The 8,180-nt window shown below is 52.1% G+C and overlaps 1 long non-coding RNA gene across 2 annotated transcripts; it reads left to right on the top strand.

The window, feature by feature from the left end:
• Positions 1 to 1,249: 1,249 nt before the first annotated feature.
• On the top strand, positions 1,250 to 7,485 carry LOC144591751 (uncharacterized). 2 transcript variants are annotated; one of them, XR_013547006.1, is made up of 3 exons: positions 1,250 to 1,380; positions 5,268 to 5,386; positions 7,355 to 7,485. It is a non-coding gene; the product is annotated as an uncharacterized LOC144591751 (long non-coding RNA). The 2 variants fall into 2 exon arrangements; XR_013547007.1 differs by lacking the exon at positions 1,250 to 1,380 and adding an exon at positions 4,164 to 4,317.
• The last annotated feature ends 695 nt before the right edge of the window (positions 7,486 to 8,180 follow it).

Raw genomic sequence — 8,180 nt, 5'->3', positions numbered from 1 at the left:
TGGGGGAGAGGGAACTGTCGGGCGGGAGGGAACTGTCGGGGGGGACAAGGTTGCCTGTTGCAACGGGGCAGTGACGTCATTTCCGGGCTGAGGCCCTGCAGGCTTGCGCGTTCGATTCGGTCTCACTCCGGGAAGGTCTCCGCTGTACCCGTGGTCTACGGGGCAACTGGGCGTGAGTGTCGGGGCCCCGGTGGATCGGGGCTGACGTGCTGGGTGATTCGGTGCTCGGGCAACATGTCCAGTCCTCTGATCGGACTGCGCTGTCCCACTGGAGGTGGGCCTGGGGGTCGAGTGGCGGGGAGCCGGCCTGCGCCAGGAGGTCCAGCCGCCGCAACACTACGATCTCGGGGCTGATGGGTGGGCGCACCGGGGTGGTGGGGGGAGTAATGTCGGGGCTGCGGGGAGCAGGAGCGGGTCGGGGCGCCGTCCGGGCGGTCGTCCATTCGGCCTGGGGTCGGTCGATCCGGCTCTCCTGCGAAACAGCAAACAACGCCTGCGGTATGTGTACCGCAACATTGGAAGTTGCGGCGGTGTGCCTGCGGGGCTGGGGCTCCCGCAGGCTGCCTCTCTGTCTCAGTCCCGTCTCTGAGGTTAGGCCCAAGACTCGTTCTCTCAAATCCTCAATTCGGATTTTAAATTTATCCCCCAAATTTTTCTTGTTCCAAATTAAGGCTTTGGCGACCGCCTCCTGGACCCGATTGGTCGGTTCGCCCTCCAGGTACACTTTGTCCAGATCATACAAGCTGTTTTGGTAATGTTCAACCAAAATTTGTCGTGTTTGTTCTGCCCAGGTGTCAGCATTAGAGGCCAATTTTTGTAATGCTGCCTGGGTGGGATTAGCCGGTTAGGGTTAGGGTTAGGGTTAGGGTTAGGGTTAGGGTCAGGGTCAGGGTCAGGGTCAGGGTCAGGGTCAGGGTCAGGGTCAGGGTCAGGGTCAGGGTTAGGTTGTGATTTGTCGGACAGTAGGCCAAAATGCCCTCTGGCGCTTAATGATCTCCCCCTGGAGATTCCTTTTCGCCATATACTGCCACTTTAGTCTGGCCCACGGTCTCATCACCCTTGTCCAAATCTGTTCGCCTTTTAACTTGCCCTTCTGTCGATTTTTAGGAGTCAGTCAGGTTCCACCCTAAGTTTGAGTTTATGCTAGGTTCAGGCCATTGGGTTCTTTTGTCTGTAACGCTTTGATCCATAGCCTCTCTGCCCTCTTCCTACGCCCGGTTGACCAATTTACATTTGTTTCCAGACCCATGATCTCAAGGGACTGGACCCCGTGCTGTTGGAAGTGTCTGCTAATGGGGACGGACTGGTCTCCCCTCGTGATGTTGCTGATGTGTCCTGTCAGTCTGACTCTGAGGCTGTTGCCTGTTTCGCCAATGTACAGTAAGTGGCACTGCTTACATTTAATTGCATACACTACATTCTTTTGCTCGCAGGTTATTCTCTGTGCTATCTGCTTTCTCTTTCCCGTCACAGTGTTCTCTATGTTTTTGGCTATTGTCAAGTGAATGCAGGCCCTACATTGCCTTTGACCGCAGCCTGAGCTCGTTTGGAGGCTAGTACTGACCAAGATATCCTTCAGGTTTTTAGCCCTCTTGAACGCTGACATTGCTTTGTATCCCTGCAGTGTGACAAATCCTCTTTGGAATTGTTCAAAGCGGCCCTTGACTATTTTGTGGGCCTGGACGGCCATGCTACCGTACCCTGTTATTAGTGGCAAGTTGCGTGTCAAGCCTGGCCTGGGTCTGGGTCCTTGCGTGCCTTTTAGGAAGTCTGCCTTAATGTGTCTTAATCTACGTCTGCAGTACCCCCTCTGCCTGAGAGCGGTGAAAAGGGTGGTGGTGGCCTGGGCAAAGTCCTCCTCCCTGGTGCATATCCGGTGAAAGCGTGTCAGTTGTGACTTGACAATACCCCTAAAGGTGTGTTTTGGGTGGTGGCTCGTGGTGTGTAAAAGGGTGTGGGTGTCTGTGGGTTTGAAAAAGACTTTGGTGGCTAGTTTTTGGACTTGGTCGTCAGCTGACGGTAGTTTAAAGACTGTAGTGTCGAGGAAGTCTACCCTCTCCCTGCTTGTCAAAGCTTTAATTTTGATGGAAGGGTGGTGGGCATTAAGTATGTCGATGAACCCCTCTAACTCCCCTTCTGAGTGTGTCCACACTCCCCAGATGTCATCTAAGAACCTGTAGTAGCACATGGGGCGCTTGGGGCATTTCAGGAAGGCCGTCTCTTCCCACTCTGCCATGTATATGTTGGCATAAGCCGGGGCAAACTTCTTCCCCATTGCCGTCCCTTTAACTTGTAGGTAGAACTCCCCGTTAAATTCAAAATCGTTCTTTGTCAATCCCAGGTAAAGTAATTTGACTAAGGCCTCGTCTGGTCTCTCCAGGTCAGGATTTCTCTGCAGTGTGTTTTTAACCGCCTCTATCCCCCTGTCTGTCTCTATGTTTGTGTACAGGCTTTCCACATCCATGGTAAAGAGTATCGCATCGGGTGGTATGCTAAGGGAGTTGACTATTCGAGTGAAGTGGTAGGTGTCTTTAATGTAGCTGGGGTGTTGCTGTGCCAGTGGATTGAGATAGTGGTCAATGTATTCTGCTACCCCGTAGGATTCGCTACTGCAGTCTGACACAATGGGCCTACCTGGAGGTATTTCTCCAGGCACCGTCCACGTGTCTGGGTTTTTGTGTATCTTTGGGAGCATGTAGAATTTCCTCGCCCTGGGTTGTGCTCCTGTTAGGTATTCTACTTGTTTCTGTCGGATGTATCCTGACGTCCTAAGCTCCTCCAAGATTTCCCCTATTTCCTCTTGTGTTTCTCTATATATAGGCTCATCTAACTTGGTGTAGTGTTCTACCTTGTTCAGTTGTCTGTGCGCCTCGAACAGGTACTGTTGTCTGTCCATGATGACGATACTGCTCCCCTTGTCTGCTGGTTTGATCACTATCTCATTGTTGTCCCTCAGTTCTGCCATGGCCTCCCTCTCTTTTCTAGTGAGATTGGGCCTATCCTTTGTCATGGGCATGTCCCTGATGGCAGATGCTGTTTCTGTCATGAATTCTGTGATCTCTCTAGGGACCTGGTCCTCATCTGGGGTCCATCCTGTGCGTGGGGTGAAGGGTAATCTTTCCCCCGACTCCACGTCACAAAAGTGGTGTATTAACATGATGGCTCGATAGAATCTAAACAGGTCCCCCTGTACTTGTTCTTTGTGCGATTTTGGAGTAGGGACGAAGGTGAGGCCCCTGTTCAATACTCTCTCTTGGATTTTGGTGAGGGTGAATGTCTGGGAAAGGTTGATGATGGTTTTACCTAATTGTAGGCCCTGCCTCTCTTGGCATGGTGTCCCCATTAGTTTAAAGACTTCATCCACTCTCGGATCATGGCTCGGGCCGTGTTCTCTGTCCAGTGAATGTGATCTGGGCCTACTCTGAACTGGCCGGGAGGGAGAGCGGGTATGTGCCTCTTGGTCTGTATGTGGTCGTTGAGCTGCCTGAGTGTTGCCTGCTCTGGTGCTGGGAGAGACTGGCTGAAGTTGATGACCGGGACCCATATGCTAGCATTAGGGAATTTACGACTGGCCATCTTTACTAGTGCTTGGAGTTGTTTGATGGCCGTCAGTGGTCTTTGTGTCCGATTATTGATGCCCATTGAAAGAACCACTTTCTGAGTTTCTGGGCATTCCCCTAATTTCTCGAGGATGGCAGTGCCATGTATAAATTTGGCTCCTGGATAGCTGTCCAATTGTGTGTTGTCGTTGGGACATTTTGGGGTCCTAGAAATGTTGGAATCTCCAATTATTAAAACGGGCTTACTGGGCTGGAGTTTCCAGGTTACATTCTTCTGTTTTGAATTGGGATGCCTAGTTACTTCAGCCTGTCTCTGCCTGTTATTTACCGGACCTCCCTGTGTGTGCTGCTGGAAGTCGTCCTGTGAGTCCCTCACTGTGTCGGTGGTCGGGGCCGTGGGGACCCTATGCTGTTGTGTGCAGGTCCTGCGTGCTGGTCTCTCCCTGGGTGATGGGACCCTGTGTGTGGATGTGGAAGGAGCCGGTGGGAGAGAGGGAACTGTCGGGCGGGAGGGAACTGTCGGGGGGGACAAGGTTGCCTGTTGCAACGGGGCAGTGACGTCATTTCCGGGCTGAGGCCCTGCAGGCTGCGCGTTCGATTCGGTCTCACTCCGGGAAGGTCTCCGCTGTACCCGTGGTCTACGGGGCAACTGGGCGTGAGTGTCGGGGCCCCGGTGGATCGGGGCTGACGTGCTGGGTGATTCGGTGCTCGGGCAACATGTCCAGTCCTCTGATCGGACCGCGCTGTCCCACTGGAGGTGGGCCTGGGGGTCGAGTGGCGGGGAGCCGGCCTGCGCCAGGAGGTCCAGCCGCCGCAACACTACGATCTCGGGGCTGATAGGTGGGCGCACCGGGGTGGTGGGGGGAGTAATGTCGGGGCTGCGGGGAGCAGGAGCGGGTCGGGGCGCCGTCCGGGCGGTCGTCCATTCGGCCTGGGGTCGGTCGATCCGGCTCTCCTGCGAAACAGCAAACAACGCCTGCGGTATGTGTACCGCAACATTGGAAGTTGCGGCGGTGTGCCTGCGGGGCTGGGGCTCCCGCAGGCTGCCTCTCTGTCTCAGTCCCGTCTCTGAGGTCAGGCCCAAGACTCGTTCTCTCAAATCCTCAATTCGGATTTTAAATTTATCCCCCAAATTTTTCTTGTTCCAAATTAAGGCTTTGGCGACCGCCTCCTGGACCCGATTGGTCGGTTCGCCCTCCAGGTACACTTTGTCCAGATCATACAAGCTGTTTTGGTAATGTTCAACCAAAATTTGTCGTGTTTGTTCTGCCCAGGTGTCAGCATTAGAGGCCAATTTTTGTAATGTTGCCTGGGTGGGATTAGCCGGTTTTATAAAGTGTGTCAATATCCTCGCCTGTCTCCTGATACCTCTAGGAGGTTGGCTCTGCTCTTGCAGAACCCTCAGATGGTGTAGAGTCTGGGCCATTTTATAAATTACTCGAACAGCGACTGCAAAGGAATCCCTCGGTCTCGATTGATTCCTGTGCTGGTCGAGATTCCCATTGTTAAACTCTGCCCCCCCTAACATCTGCATGCTATTACTCATTTCTGGTTTGGTTAGTACAGTGTGGAGAAAACTTATACTGTAATAAACTGTACTGTAATGCTAGTGCAGTAAACTATAAACATCAATTCTTTACATCAATTATTTCTAGCTGCGTAAGGTTAACACCAAGGTGCTCACCAAGTCTTTGGTTTTCTTTCCAGCTTGCGGGGACCGCTTGCCGAACTCTTCCCGACTGGGCAACGACTTTTCCAGTTTCGCTATCGCTGTAGCTTCATCAGGGAAAGAGATCTACTTCTGGTCGGTGTGTGGTTTATAAAGGGTGGGTTGAAAGTACCTCCCTTTCTGGGTTTATTCCTCCCATGTGTTGTCTTAGGACCGGTCACTTTGGTTGGGACTGCTGATGTCATACCTATTCTTTGTCTCAATTCGTCGGTCCACTTCTTTGTGTTCTTTGGTTGTGTTCCTGGCCTCCTGCTTTTTGATCTGCTGTTAATGTTTTCTGCATTCCTCTGGCCTCCTGTCTATTATCATGTTCTGCAATCTTTGTTGTGAGTGAGTGTGCTTTGCAAACCCATACCTGGTCTGTGGCCATTGTGTGATGGGGGGGGGGGGGGTTTGTGGCTGAGGTGGGAGTGGGCATCGTGTTGTGAGTGTGTAAGGGTCCTATCGCTCCCTTCAATAGTCCATCTTTTCTGGGGGAGCTAGCTGTGTTCCAGGTGTGATGGGGGGTCTCTGGGTCTAAGGGGTCCTCTGATGCAGGTTGAATCATCTATTTACAAAGGTTTAAGATCCTCTTTTGGGGGTCTTTTGGGTTGTTTGGGGAGGGCCTATGCAACCCGATGTTACGGTTAGTTTCTGGGGGTGGGGGTTATAGCCTATCCTTGTTGAGTTGAGGGTAGGTGCCAAGGGTCTTTTTGGGACTGTTTGGGGTGATCCAGTGCAGTCCGCTGTTAGGGTTAGGTTTGGGGGGTGGGCACAGGGGCCATCTCTGGCGTGAGGATGGAGGGTGCCGCCTAACTTGCTGCGGTTTGAGGGTGGGTGCCTAGGGTTTTTTGGGGACTGTTTGGGGTGGTCTGGTGTAGTCTGGTGTTAGGGTTAGGTTTATGGGTGGGGAAGGGAGCATAGGGACCCCCTCTGGGGTGAGGGTGGAGGGTATGATCTATCCTTGTGAGGTAGGGGTATAGGTGTCAAGGGTCTTTTGGGTTGTTTGGGGTGATCTGGGATGAGGGTGGGGGGGTATTGCCCTTCTTGTTGGGGTGAGTGTTGAGAGTTGTAATAGTTGAGGGTAGGTGCCAAGGGTCTTTTGGGGACTGTTTGGGGTGATCCAGTGCAGTCCGCTGTTAGGGTTAGGTTTGGGGGGTGGGCACAGGGGCCATCTCTGGCGTGAGGATGGAGGGTGCCGCCTAACTTGCTGCGGTTTGAGGGTGGGTGCCTAGGGTTTTTTTTTGGGGACTGTTTGGGGTAGTCTGGTGTTAGGGTTAGGTTTATTAGTGGGGAAGGGAGCATAGGGAACCCCTCTGGGGTGAGGGTGGAGGGTATCATCTATCCTTGTGAGGTAGGGGTATAGGTGTCAAGGGTCTTTTGGGTTGTTTGGGGTGATCTGGGATGAGGGTGGGGGGTATTGCCATTCTTGTTGGGGTGAGTGTTGAGAGTTGTAATCATATTATAATCCTTTCTCCTTGTAATCTTATCTGAAACAGCATCCCCAGCTTGCAGAGATGGTAACTTTAGTTGTGTATTAATGTCCCTTCATGCTGTGACTGCCCTCTCCTGTCCAACCATATGTTTGCATCCTGCCTGTTTGGAGGGATGTATAAGTCTGTGCCTGTAATTATTCTTGTCAACGCTATTTAGGTTGGTATCTTAATACCATATTTCCCCGTGGATTAGGTTTCCCCCTCCTGACTCTTTGAATCTTTTGTGTGGCCGGCCACTCCTGCGATTTTGATTTGCCCGGGTGATGAGGCCCGTGTCACTGCATAGGTTAGGTTGTGATTTGTCGGACAGTAGGCCAAAATGCCCTCTGGCGCTTAATGATCTCCCCCTGGAGATTCCTTTTCGCCATATACTGCCACTTTAGTCTGGCCCACGGTCTCATCACCCTTGTCCAAATCTGTTCGCCTTTTAACTTGCCCTTCTGTCGATTTTTAGGAGTCAGTGAGGTTCCACCCTAAGTTTGAGTTTATGCTAGGTTCAGGCCATTGGGTTCTTTTGTCTGTAACGCTTTGATCCATAGCCTCTCTGCCCTCTTCCTACGCCCGGTTGACCAATTTACATTTGTTTCCAGACCCATGATCTCAAGGGACTGGACCCCGTGCTGTTGGAAGTGTCTGCTAATGGGGACGGACTGGTCTCCCCTCGTGATGTTGCTGATGTGTCCTGTCAGTCTGACTCTGAGGCTGTTGCCTGTTTCGCCAATGTACAGTAAGTGGCACTGCTTACATTTAATTGCATACACTACATTCTTTTGCTCGCAGGTTATTCTCTGTGCTATCTGCTTTCTCTTTCCCGTCACAGTGTTCTCTATGTTTTTGGCTATTGTCAAGTGAATGCAGGCCCTACATTGCCTTTGACCGCAGCCTGAGCTCGTTTGGAGGCTAGTACTGACCAAGATATCCTTCAGGTTTTTAGCCCTCTTGAACGCTGACATTGCTTTGTATCCCTGCAGTGTGACAAATCCTCTTTGGAATTGTTCAAAGCGGCCCTTGACTATTTTGTGGGCCTGGACGGCCATGCTACCGTACCCTGTTATTAGTGGCAAGTTGCGTGTCAAGCCTGGCCTGGGTCTGGGTCCTTGCGTGCCTTTTAGGAAGTCTGCCTTAATGTGTCTTAATCTACGTCTGCAGTACCCCCTCTGCCTGAGAGCGGTGAAAAGGGTGGTGGTGGCCTGGGCAAAGTCCTCCTCCCTGGTGCATATCCGGTGAAAGCGTGTCAGTTGTGACTTGACAATACCCCTAAAGGTGTGTTTTGGGTGGTGGCTCGTGGTGTGTAAAAGGGTGTGGGTGTCTGTGGGTTTGAAAAAGACTTTGGTGGCTAGTTTTTGGACTTGGTCGTCAGCTGACGGTAGTTTAAAGACTGTAGTGTCGAGGAAGTCTACCCTCTCCCTGCTTGTC

Source organism: Rhinoraja longicauda, unplaced genomic scaffold (genome assembly GCF_053455715.1).
Source record: "Rhinoraja longicauda isolate Sanriku21f unplaced genomic scaffold, sRhiLon1.1 Scf001723, whole genome shotgun sequence".
NCBI lineage: Eukaryota > Metazoa > Chordata > Chondrichthyes > Rajiformes > Arhynchobatidae > Rhinoraja > Rhinoraja longicauda.
Note: the sequence above shows the minus strand (reverse complement) of the source record. Positions and strands in the feature narration are given on the sequence as shown.